This window comes from Vidua chalybeata, chromosome 1 (genome assembly GCF_026979565.1).
Source record: "Vidua chalybeata isolate OUT-0048 chromosome 1, bVidCha1 merged haplotype, whole genome shotgun sequence".
Lineage (NCBI taxonomy): Eukaryota > Metazoa > Chordata > Aves > Passeriformes > Viduidae > Vidua > Vidua chalybeata.
In genome coordinates, this window is record NC_071530.1 from 115,286,374 (window position 1) to 115,298,464 (window position 12,091).

The 12,091-nt window shown below is 37.7% G+C and overlaps 1 protein-coding gene across 4 annotated transcripts in view; it reads left to right on the forward strand.

Moving 5' to 3' along the window:
• FAM110B (family with sequence similarity 110 member B) overlaps window positions 1–12,091 on the forward strand; it is a 117,394-nt gene that overhangs the window by 14,080 nt on the left and 91,223 nt on the right. The window contains exon 2 of one of the 4 annotated variants that reach the window (XM_053938559.1): window positions 8,852–8,963. The exons of the other annotated variants lie outside the window; for them this stretch is intronic. The gene's annotated coding sequence lies outside the window, so the exon portion shown is untranslated. The remainder of the gene's footprint in view (window positions 1–8,851; window positions 8,964–12,091) is intronic. 4 annotated transcript variants of the gene reach the window in all.

Consider the following 12,091-nt stretch of genomic DNA (forward strand, 5'->3'; position numbering starts at 1 on the left):
GATGCCTGTTGCTGGACTGCGGCTGACCCTTCAGGCAATAGAAGAACCTAGTGGTAGAGTATGAAGTGGTATGAAACCAATCTTGGTAGCAATCAGCTTGTCATGTATGCTTGAGGGAAAGGGTCAGAAAGTAGCCTCCAAGCATTTCCACTTCACAGTGTTGCATTGTGGTTTTATTATTGTCAGTATTTGGCTAATAATAGGGTAGGAATTGAACCCAGTTTATGGGTATAGTTCACCAAATTCAGCTCTACTCCAAGAGAAACAGCACCAAATGTAAGCAAAATGTCTCTTGCTCTGTCACTTTTTATTGTTCCCATGCTGAACTTATAATCACAGGATTTAGAAACTCCCCACCATGCACTTTTTAGTAGTGACTCAATCTTTTCCGTGATACAAAATGGATCTGTGGAATTGAGAATCTTCATTTAGCTCCCAGGTGCACCAGAAGAGCTCCCAGATAGACAGCAAGAATTCCTGAGGTGCCAAGCCCAGCCAGAAGTTTCCTCCTGCAGTACCTAATGTAGTAGTACAAAAGTATCAGAAAAAGTTGTGTGAGTAAAAAGGAAAGATTAACCTTGTTCTTTTTCTAGTTATTTTGCGGCACCGGATAAATGATAATATTATTAAATTGTTAGGGGAATTCCATTGTGTTTGAAGGATTCTTCCTCTGCTCCTCAGTTTGTTGAGACCTTTACCAAGTTGGTAGACTTCATCAGTTAATACAGGAATTTACATAAAGGTTCACAAAGTAGTAGTGTGGTATGGTTATTGATTTGAACTGTTTAATATATTCGCAGCAAGGGGGTTTTTGTTTTTGCAGTTTTTTTTTGCTTTTTCTTGAGCTTTTTCCTACTGTCAAGTCAATCCCCAGGAATGATGGGTTGTGCATGTGGCACATCCAGGGTATCATTCTGGCAAAATCACTGACAAGCTGACATGCATGGTTATTGTTTGTTTTTTTGGAGAAGGCAGATACTCCACTTCCTAGGCCAAAGAGAAACTTTTCTCAGAGAAAACTTGATCTCTTTGTAAGTACTTTTAAATCCTGCCTGTGTATTGCAGGTGCATGCCCAGACCACATGCTGCCTGGTGACCGCTACTTCTGTGAACAGAAGGATTAGAATAAAGTTTCAGCCTTAATCCTGGTTTTCCTGCACTGATTCACTTTACAGTCTTATTCCTGTTTAGTTGCCTGTGTGTTAAAAAGCATGTTTTTATTTATACTTGCTGTCACAAAAAAAAAGAAAAAAAACCCCAAAACGCTCTTACTGTGGTATTTTGGTTTTTATTGTTGATGAACTGTGTAAAGATTTATGCCTTCCCTCCCCTCAGACTCTTCACTAGGTTGTAATTAGCCATGTGCTATGCAAATTCATGCAGAAAACAAATTGGTTATGTGTTAATTAAAACTAAATGACAGCAATTTTATATTTAGGTTATTTTAAAGTGCCTAAATTATTTTAGATTTTAAGTCTTAAGTGTTTTTCAATGCATGTCTTAGTCCCCTCTTTGTTGCTTTCAAACTCTATAGTAAATATATATAGTTTCTTATGTACAGAATTATATGCTATAATTAAAAAAAAAAAAAAACCCAAAAACCAACAAATCAGTATTTGTCTTCTTCAGGGCTTGAACTGACCTGCAGAATTTTGTGAAATGTAAAAAATAATTATTCACTTTTTTAGTAGTCTTGCTTTTTGTATTTATATGATCTTTGTAGTTTTACATGTGGTGTGCAGAAATTGAACTGCATCTAAGATTTAATATTGGCCTGGACAAGATCTTGCAACTAAATTTGTTCAGCAATGTGTTTAATTGACAAGAAGTTGATAAAAGACTGTTTTCTCTTTAGGCAGTCTTTTGTTTATCCTTGAAAGTTTTGCATTTAGGGAGCTATTTAAATCCCCTGCCTTTCTAAGTTAAATCAATAGCAAGCATGCAAGATGGTTTAAGCAACAGGAAAATTCTAAGAGATTTAAAAGAAATATTCTTAATTGTGTAGTAATGGCATAGGATGGGTTTTTGATTAAAGAAAACATACTAGAAGCATATGTTTGTGGTGGGTCAATTTTTTTTTTTTCAGGTTTTCATGTCATTTCAGTTTCTTTACCAGTCTATTGCAAAACTGGGCTTCATGCCCTGGTGAGTCCTCTGAGGGTTGTGTGAAAATCTAAAGTCAAAATTTCAGGGGTTTCAAAACCAATAAGTCAGTAAGATGTTTGACATGGCGTTGGCGTTAATTTATATTTGGGTGCTACAAAAGTATAAATCCGTGGCTAAGGTGTACAGGAAAATGTATGGAGGTAAATGAAGTTGCAGGGGGCCACTGGGGAAAATTTCAGATGTTGACAGTTTCACTGATGTGTTTCTGTGAAATGATTGCCAGTGTTCCCTCATTCTCATGACTCAAAAAGGTGCTTAAGTGAAAATTAAGCCTGTTGGGAGGAAGTGCTGATTAGCTCTTGTGTCCTTTATGACGGAGTCAGGAGCTTGCTCCCCCTGCATGGGAAGGGAAGGGAGGACAGGGAATTGTTCCATCTCTGATCCATATATTTGTAATCTCCTGCTGTTATTTTTTCAGAGGCCTAAAAATATATTGGATTCTGCTTCAGAAAGAAGATTGAATACATGTTATTGTAGGAACAGTGTTTTAGGTAGTTTAGGCAAGAAAGCAGCTGTTGTGTAAAAATGTCTATATAAGTGTAGAGTCTTCCTTTGAGACAAATAAATTTGTTTTGTATACAATTGAGTGCTGTTGGTTTGGGTTTTTTTTTTTTAATTCTTAATAGAAGCTCAGCAGTAAGCCTTGACCACAGAATAAATTCTTTATCCCGTGTGATTTGTATGCATTTGTCTTTTAAATCTGTTTAACAAAGTAGTGCAACAAATTTGGGATTAACAACATGCTAGTTAGTTTTGCTGGAGGAAGCTGGGACAGAAAAATGGGGAAAATCATGCATTTTGCATTAGGTATGATGAGCTGACACAAAGATTAGCTGTATTGTGCATTTCTTTTCAAATAGTTCCTGACCTCATGGGTGCAAGGAAGTTGTGATTCAGCTGTAGCAGGATAAATTTGGCAAAGAAAATAAGCATGGGTTTTGTGCTGATTTGTATATTGGCAGAAAGATATTCTCAGCTCTTAGACTTTCCATTTACCTCTCACAAATTTAAAAATAAGGTTGATTTAGTGCCAAATGTCTTTTGTGACACATGCCCTTGTATTTTAGTACCTTTTACTGCTTGTAGTGCCTTTATTTTTTCTCTGGATCTGCTCTGACATGTAAGATATGGAGGGCTGTAAATGCAAGTAAATCAGGTACTGCTTGCAAAAGTTTCTGATATGTTATGAAATACACATTTTAAATTTCAGTAACATGAAATCTGGACTGTAAAATCCTACTTTTAATCTAGGCTTATTTGGTTAGGCTATGTTAAATCCACTCCTAAAAATACTCAAGCTTTTTAATATTATTATTATTATTTTCATTCGAGATCAAATCTCTTTGAACTGTGTAGACACGCACCTGTGCTCATTTTAATCCCTGTGTAGTTTTCATCAATTATCACAGCAGGCAAGAAGAAAATCAAATTGTAAAATGCTTTTGAAAAGTAAATACGTGCAACTTGGGGTTCAGGTTTCTGTTTTAATCAAACATCATCTGTATTCACGTTCTTAAGAAAAAGCTGGGTGAGGGAGGAGCACAAAAAGCCTTTTTTTTGGTTTCTCTGTGAAGTATCTGAAGTGCTCTGCTGTGTGATGAGTGTAATATGTTTGTGTTTGTAGAGAAAGGCTGTGTTGTGTGCATATATGCTTTTTTTTTTTAAGCTGAAGAAAATCTAGGTCAAGAGATTTCATTCTTATTAATAACTTAAAGCTTTATTCCTCAAAAATTATCCTCCATGGCTTGAAAGCTTCCTCTCTGGGGAAGCACTGTTGCTCTCAAACATGGATGGGAGCATTTTCCTTTACGACAGGGTGTTAAGATGTTCACCTGAGAATCATAGTCATGTAGTTTTGAAAAGACCTCCAAGGTCATTGAGTCCAACCATTAACCTAACACTGTCAGCCAAGTCCACCGCTAAACCATGTCTCTGAGCACCACATGTACACAGAGGTATGGTGACTCCATCACTTCCTTGGGCAATGCTCCAATGCTTGACAGCTCTTTTGGTGAAGTATTTTCTCTATTATTTAATCTGAACCTTCCTTTACACAGCTTGAGGCTATTTCCTCTTGTGCTGTCACTGGTTACTTGGTAGAAGAGACCGACCCCCACCTGGCTACAACCTCTTCTCAGTAATTGTAGACAGCAATAAGGTCCCCCATGAGCATTCTTTTCTCCAGACTAAACACCCCCAGCTCCCTCAGCAGCTCCTCATAAGATTTGTGCTCCAGACCCTTCACTAGCATTGTTGCCCTCCTCTGGATGTGCTCCAGCGCCCCAATATCATCCTTCCCCTGTGTAATTTTGAACCATCGCAGAACCTCACAGGAGCCTGTTCTTTGTGGGTTTATCAGTGTGGGGCCAAGCTTGGGGCTGAGGATCCTTGGCATTTCCCCTTGCCTGCTGTCCAACTCCATGCCAGGTCCCCAGCCTTCTGACCCAAGTGTGACCACACTCTACCCAAAAGAGGTATTGATATGGTATTGATATAACAGAATTGGCCACAGGACTGATTTTTTTTTTTTTTTTTTTTTTTTTTTACTTTCCTGAGAACATATATCCCCATCAGCAAATTAAAAAAATGAATATGGAAGCTTGCCAGTTTTTGTTGTAGTTCATTGGGAGATGCTAAAACATGAAATCTTTCACTTGGCCTTGTCTAGCTTTCCTGTTCCTCTTCCTCAGCAGCTACTGCCCTGTGTGTTTACCTGCACAGCACCAGTGACTTGGCCTGGTATTACATGTCTAAACTGGAAACACTGGGAAGAGTGCTGTTAAACTGAAAGAATAGAGAAATTCCTGGTGCTTACAGATAATCTACTGTATTGGAAGTTTAAACAAACTTGGGGGAAAATAGTTGTATGAAGCCTTTAATTTAATCTTTTGTGTCACCCTAGACCTGAAAGCAAGGGTAGTTAAATTAGGATAATTAATCATGGAATAACTTATATAGGGGGATGTAATGAATTTTCCATCAATTTGCAAGTTATGTAAATCAAGATAAGAGTCTTCTCATAAACATTCTGTTTGCAAGCTATGGACAAAAAAAAAATAGGTTAATTTAGATGTCCTTTGTGTTGGCATTTTGAAGTTGTTTCTGGTTTAGTTCCTTCAAATATTAGGATTTAGAACTTTAGTTTGTGTTTTGATGTTTGGCACTTTATGAAAGAGGGCAGACTTGAGGGAAAAAAGATAATTTTTAGTTAAAATGTTTGTGTTAAGGATTCTTGTATTGACTTTTCCTTTCTCTTGTTCCTGCCCAAGATCTTGTGGATATAGGAGAGATTGGGCAGAAAACTGTTCATGTGCTGGTACAGGACCAACAAAACTGGATTTGTGCAACAAGTCAAGAAATACATTTACTACTTTCAGGGGAAGTCTTTCAATATGTGGAGTTGCAGATCCTAACTTCCTAAAGGGAGATGTGCTGAAGCCTTAGACATTGTATTCAGCCCATGTGATTAATAAAATTGCATCTTCTTTGTGAATAACTTCTGTAGATGTGAAGCAGACTTTGAAGCAAGTCAGTTGACATCCACACAGAACCAAATTATAACATCCTGATTAAATTGCTATGCAGTGTAAATGCTCAAGTATTGCCAATACAAAGAAAGTTTGTTCCCAACAACTGTTAAAGTGTTCAAATTCACTTGAAATTTGCTGGATTAAAAAGTTAACTTGCATAGTTAGGTTATTTGCATGTAAAATGAGCAAAGATTATCAGGATCATTAAAAACATAAAACACATAAAAGAATAATGTCAAATGTATTTTAGGAATGCCTGTCAAACTCTGTTCACATCCCACATATTTTATTTTACCTTCTTTTAGGTAGTGATCAAATGGTGACTTTTGGTATGCTACCTTTTCTTGAAAGTATTATAAAATAATTCTCTAGTTTGTGTCAAGCAGACTGAAACATATTCTGCTTGAATTGCATCATATGAAACACTTTCTCAGCAGGGTCTGAGAAAGCGTGCTTCTGAAAATTTATCTGCTTTTTATGATCATAGAGCAGTGGTAGATGCCACATCTCTGGAAGCATTCAAGGTCAGGTTGAATGTCTGAGCAATCTGATCTAGTTGAAAATGTCTTTGCTTATTGCAGAGGGGTGGATCTGGATGGCCTTTGAAGGTCTCTTCCAGTGCAAAATCTTCTGATTCTCTGGTAATAACTGGTTATTTAAATGCAATGTTTGTACACTATGTGAATGTAGGAGTAGAAATTATAGTACTGCAATAAAAATTAAGATAGATACCTCTTTAGATGTTGGACTTATTTTTAAAGTTTGTTCCTTCTGTCTATAATACTTTTGATAATTTTGATTAATTTTGTTGTTGCACAAGCATCTCCTTATATGCCTCATACTGTCCTTCACAATGTTCAAATTGGATGTTTGGGATTTAGTACTTGTTTGGGTGCCTGTTTTCTTAAATAACTTGCACAGCATTTTCTGCAGGATCATCATGCTGTCAACTTTCACAAGGAAGAATGCCACATCAACACTTTATTAGCCTGTTGGAATCATCAAAATGCGCATCTTTAGGGATATGTGGGTGCCTCCAGTGCAAAATACCTGTTTTGATGTAGAAAAATGTTGCTTTTTTTGGATATTTTTTTTTGTTACCCTGATGACCAGCATAATTTTCTTAACTGTGGGTTCTTTTGAGACTCCAAAGGTTAACCAGTGTAAGTGTTAGCAGTCCATCTCATTATTTAAAAAGGATTGCTGGGTAGTTTCAGGATGAGTGACAGGATGGGACAGTGTCTTAGTTGCCCTTTGGCTTCAGGGTAGAACTGCATCCTAGCTTTATGGACTGATGGCACTAGCTACGAGCTTCCATGCACCTTTCCTTTTATGACTGGTGCTTTGAAGTACCTATCTGCTTTGTGAATTCTGTTTCCATTTTGTAAAGTTGGGGTTTATTTTTAAATACTCTGCTCTTTCCTTCTTCCCTGGACTCAGTGCTGTTAAATGAGAGTGAGAGTGGTCTAAAGACTATGCCTGTGGCTGTCCGTGGCTTTTTGTCCTGCATGATGTGACTGCTTGATATTTTTATTTATAAAGTATAAGAAGAGTGTCAGAGTTCTATGTTATCTTATGCTATGCTGAGTTATGTCAGAACAGTATGAGATTGTAGTCTCTTAAATTTTACTCCTGTTTTGATATTTGACAGTCAAGTGGCTCAAATCAAGCTTAAACCTGTGGAGGTACTCTGCAACTGTTGCCTCTTTCATGCTTTTCCTTAGTGACCTGATACAAGGTTGATAAATGTTTCTAATAGAAGCAATAAGTGGCCGAGTCCTTAGAAAGGAAACGTAAAGCCTTTGGATTCAAACTGTTGATTTATGGTGCTCTTAGCAGTAGTGGTTGGTTTGGCTGCTTGCCCCTTGCTTTTTTGCCAGCTTCCTGCGACTTGGAGATGAACAGGGTCCTGGATTTGCTTTCTCCAGGGTATGGAAATGCTCTGCCATTGCGCTGAAATTCTAATTAGCAATAATTTGCATAAACAAGAAACATTTTTTTATGACTAGCTTTAAACAAAGAAAAGTAATCAATTGTGGCATCTTATGTATTTTTTCCTTCTGTTTAGAATTATCTCAAAGGGCTTGTCTCTAAGCTGGAGTTGCATCAGTAACTACATTGCTGTTTGCTTCTCTGTTTCTCAAAATAGTGGTGTGCAGCACAAAAATGTTATTATTAAATACCTCTGATGAAGGTAGGCTTTTGCAGAGCTGGCACATTACACTTAATTCCTGCTTTCATGACCATCTGCTGAGTAATCCTACACGCTGAGTCCATGGCCTGGAGTGGGCTCCACTTCTTGTTGTCCAGAAAGGAAGGCTTTTGGTAAAACATCCCTTTTCCATAGTGTGCCAGGCATGATGCAAGGACTCTTCCCACAGCCTCATTGAAGTTAAATAATCAATATCCTATACCCAGCACTCTTTTTCCCTGCAAATGTGATACTGTTTTTACTGTTCCTATCAATGATGATAGTGTAGTATTGGAACAGGTCACAAAGGGAGGCTATAAACTCCTTGTACTTTGTTGTCGTCCAGTTTTAGGTATATTTGATAAACAACAGTAACGGTTTAATGTAGTTTCTAGGAAAAGTTTTTAATGTGTGTTCTCTGAGGTGTCTTGACTTGAGCTTCCCTGAATCCCCAGCTTGCTCAGTACTGTGGGTCCTGGGGTACTCCCCAGTTATATACTGTCCTGGGGAGCTCCCCTGCTTTAAAACCTGTATGTGAGAGCCAAGTCCCCCAGCTTGGCTGGGGACAGGGATTAGGTCTGACTGCTAGAGCAGGCAGGACATCTGTGACTGGCTGACATCTGCACGCCCTTGTACTTGCCTTTTTTTCAGTGTTGATATGTTTTCATAAATACTTCCGTACTCACTGTCTTGTCCCTTGGCAAGTATGTTTTAGAAATAATGTCTGATTTATATCCTCTTTGTATGTTTGACCCTGTGGCCTGACCCCAAGTCAAAGCTTTGTATATCTTCTTATTCCCAGCAAAGTGGACTGTAGGGTTTTGTTTTGAAGCTCAGCTGTAGATTTAGTATTTCCTATCATGGGTAATGTGTCTGTTTCATGTCTCTTATTATTAACATTTCATTTGTTGATTGATTTAAAGTCAAAACTGAGGTCACCTGTTTGTATCTTTTCCTCCTCCAGCTGTAAAACATCCAAAGAGAAACAATTACAGTTGAATAATCAGGAACCAAGTTATTCTTCCTGGTTGTACTGAGTTGTGAAGAGAGAACTGACAATCTGAGTATGAAGCAGGGTAAGCAAGTAGATGTCCTCAAGCAGAGATAGAATAGAGATTAAAGTGAATTCTTACTGCCTTGGGGTTTTAATAACTTGCTGATGAAAAGTCTTTACTTGGAAACTTGAATGTAGAAGTGTGGGTTGGAGAGTTTTTTTCATGCTAGAGGAAGATTCATCTTTACAAGCTGTAATATCCATCTGTGTTTCAGTAATGTGTAGTGAATTGATAAATCAATGACTGTTTACATCAGCTGATTCCTCCTGCTAGTTGTCTCTTACTTCTTATGAAGTATCTAACCTTTTTGGACCTAACACTTCTGAAGTGTTTTGTTTAGGATTTTTTTTTGGTGGGAATTTTTTTGGGGTGGCTAGGGGGTGGGATAGTGGGGTTTCCTCTGCATTTGCAGCTATCTCATTATTAATAATTGTGCTTGTTCTAGTTCTGAAGCTAATATTATAAATTCAACTCTTATTGTGTTGGCCAGTGAGGAAACAAAGGTGACCTAAAACTCTTCCAAAATATGTGCATGGCTTGGTGTCCTGTAGCCATTTGGCACTTTCTTGCTTCCTGATTTCCCATAGGTCTGATGAAAGTGTTGTACTGCCTCTAGTCATTCAGGTACTTTGGAGAACCACTCTTGCAGTTCCCTGGCATCATTCCCTGGCAAAATTGCTTGGGCAGGTTTTGCTTCAGCATCTAACTGTGAGTTGAAAACCTGAGAGCTGCCTTGATCTGATTATTTAATGGAATTGGAAGTCACTTTTATTGCTTTGAATTTTGGTCACTGTCGCTTGGTCACACCTAAGAGAGAAGTAACACATCTGATATGGGGGTTCACTACCTGGAAGTGTTAGGATTCTCATGTCTCTTGCACAGCTTATCTTATGCAGATCCGCCAAGACAATGGAAAGATTAGAGGCTACAGCAAATTGGTTTTATAATTTATATAAAAATCCTACTTCTCCTACAGTGGCTGGATTTGCAACAAAAACAATCACAAGTCCAAATCTGAAGTCATTAAGGAACATTTGTGTAACTTTGATGTTGAAAAGACTTTTGAAAACGTCTGTGTATTTCAGACTATCATTCTTAAGATGATAATGGCATCACTATTAAAAGCTAGAGGGAGATGTCACCCATGTTACATCTAAAGTCTGTCTCATGCATAGTTTTGTTTATATTTCTATGCTTTTCTTATGCTCAGTAGATTTCCATTTCTGCCCATTAAGTGCTGCTGACTTTTAGAAAATTTGTTGTTTGTTAGAATGCAGGCAGGCAGTGTAACATACGTGTTTCCCCTCTGAGCTGCAAATAATTAATTGCTCTCATGTATATTTGCATCAATGTCTTGTCTTCAGATTTTCCCAAATAGCAGGCAAAGATGGTGATAGCATATGGTTGCTTCTAATGTTTGTTCCAAAGTCAAACCAATTACTTAGCTTGCATCTTATGAACAACAAACTGGTTATGCTTTCATGGGGACTATGAAAAATGAATAAAGCTAAATGGCAAACTGAAAAGCAGGACAGTTCAGCATTTGGCTTACTTCTGGGGTTATACCCAGGCTGTCATTCAGAAACCATTATATTTGGGAAATAACTTCGAGACAGAGTATACTGACATCTTCCCTGGATCATCAATAACGTCTCCGAGAGTACATTATTTTTTGAAAATTTCAAAATTAATTTCTTTAATGATATCCTTTTTATGATATCGTTAAAGTAGGAACTTCAGTGACTTCAGGAGCTTCAGTGACTTTTTCACGAGCTTCAGTGACTTTTTTTTTTAAGTGATAGAGAAAACCAAAAACTCTTACAAAAGGTCTCTTATTTTAATTTCAATTTCTATTCCCTATTTTATGGTTCTCTGTAATATTTGCAATAAAAAGGCACTGTGGCATTTTCCTATTCCCTTTCACAGTGAAAACTTAAGAAACGCAGTTGTTTTGAATAAATTTCCTGGTCATATTTACTTAAAATTAATCATGGTACCCGGCTCCTTCTTAAGCCTATCTTCTGGTGTCACTTTATGCTGGTTTTGGCTGGGATAGAGTATATTTTCTTCATAGTAGCTGGTCTGGAGACATGTTTTGGATTTGTGCTGACATCAGTGTTGATAATACAGAGATGTTTTTCTTATTCCTGAGCAGAGCTTGCACAGTGTCAAGGCCTTTTCTGCTTCTCACACCACCCCACTCTTGAATCAGTATGCTTGCTTTTCATCATGTGCCTCGTTTTCCTTTCCTCGTTTTTCATTATGTGCCTCATTTTCCTCGTTTTTCAGCCTTTCTTTGAACTCTTAGTTGGCTGTTGTCACCAAACCCAGGAACAGTCACAAGTTTACAGGCTTTCTTCTTTCAAGTCCCTTGGCAAGAGGTGTATATTCACAAAGACTGAAGAGGGTAGGAAGTGGTACATTAGCATATAAACACAGCTCATAAATTCCCAGTTGCAGTTTTTAGTTGGTACCCCTTGAACTGTGCTTTCAGCTGGGGAGTGCTTTCCATCATCTGCTGCTTTTCTGAGGAGTTTCTTGAAGGAATGAAATTTCTAGAAGAATTGTGTTTATCTTGATAGCCACCTGTTTAGTAGACCTAATTCTGATTGCTCCTCAGCTGCACAAAGAAAGTGACAGCATGGAAACCCATCAGGTCCATCGATGCTGCTGCTTTGTTCAAGTACTGTAATTTCCCTGCCCTTCATTCCCCTCTACAACAATTCCTTCCTCAGAAAACACACCATCCCTTTTTGCTCATCTTTGGAGCCCTGTTCTGCTAGGCTGCCCACTGATGGATGCTTAAGCACTCTAATTACTCTGTCATGATGTCTATACTTTCACTCTATATTTTCATTTATTTTTTAACTTTAGAGAAACAAATCCTATCCTGTAGAACCAGGTAATGGGCTGGCCAGAAAACCTGTTTTTCTGTGTTCCTTTTTTTTTTTTTTTATTCCTATTATATTTTAATAACTCATGCAAACTGTAAATTAACCATTGGCATTGGAGAGTAGAAAATAGAGTAGCTGAGAATGTGGGCAGAAAACTAATAAAGGTAAAATGAAGATCTGCTTTTTGTCTCTTCTTGTAGATCTGTTTCTCAGACATGCATATGTACATATCAGCAAACAAAAGTATTAGTGTGT